This window comes from Ictalurus punctatus, chromosome 3 (genome assembly GCF_001660625.3).
Source record: "Ictalurus punctatus breed USDA103 chromosome 3, Coco_2.0, whole genome shotgun sequence".
NCBI classification, from domain to species: domain Eukaryota; kingdom Metazoa; phylum Chordata; class Actinopteri; order Siluriformes; family Ictaluridae; genus Ictalurus; species Ictalurus punctatus.
In genome coordinates this window covers 20663085-20663677 of record NC_030418.2, presented here as the reverse complement: position 1 = coordinate 20663677, position 593 = coordinate 20663085, and positions in this window count along the sequence as shown.

Genomic DNA, 593 nt, shown 5'->3' with positions numbered 1-593 from the left:
CTGCTTCTGCACGCAGCCTGTAGTGTTTGGAAATGTGACGTCATGACGCAGTGTCTCAGAAACGTATTTAATTTTCACGATGAAGTTTCTTTAAACACCTTCAACACGCCAGCGCACAGTTTGGCATTAGTATTTATGGGTTTTTCAAAACACGTTTTTTTTTTTTGTCACAGCGGAGATTCCCAAAGGTTTTGTTGTTGTTCTGGTGGTGTTTTTTGTTGTTGTAGTTTTTGTTTTTTTTGGAGAGCCGTGCATATTGTACAAACCAGAGAACATATAACCAAGCCTAACAAGAGTATACAGAGGGGGAAAAAATGATTTTAGAAAAAAGTTGTACATATTAAACGGTTGGACAATTTGTATTGCATTCAAGTTTTTACTTTTTCATATCGTTTACAAATAAGTTTTAATGTCAAAGTTAAAAAATAGGCACATTTTCATTACATATAACTCTGAATATAGTAAGGAGCAGTGGTGTGCACCATAAGGATAAAAAGGGCACTTAAAAATAAAAGAATTATTACTTTAATTATTTAATTAAAGTAAAATTTAATAATTAACCTTTGATTATTACTATGCACATACCCAAATGT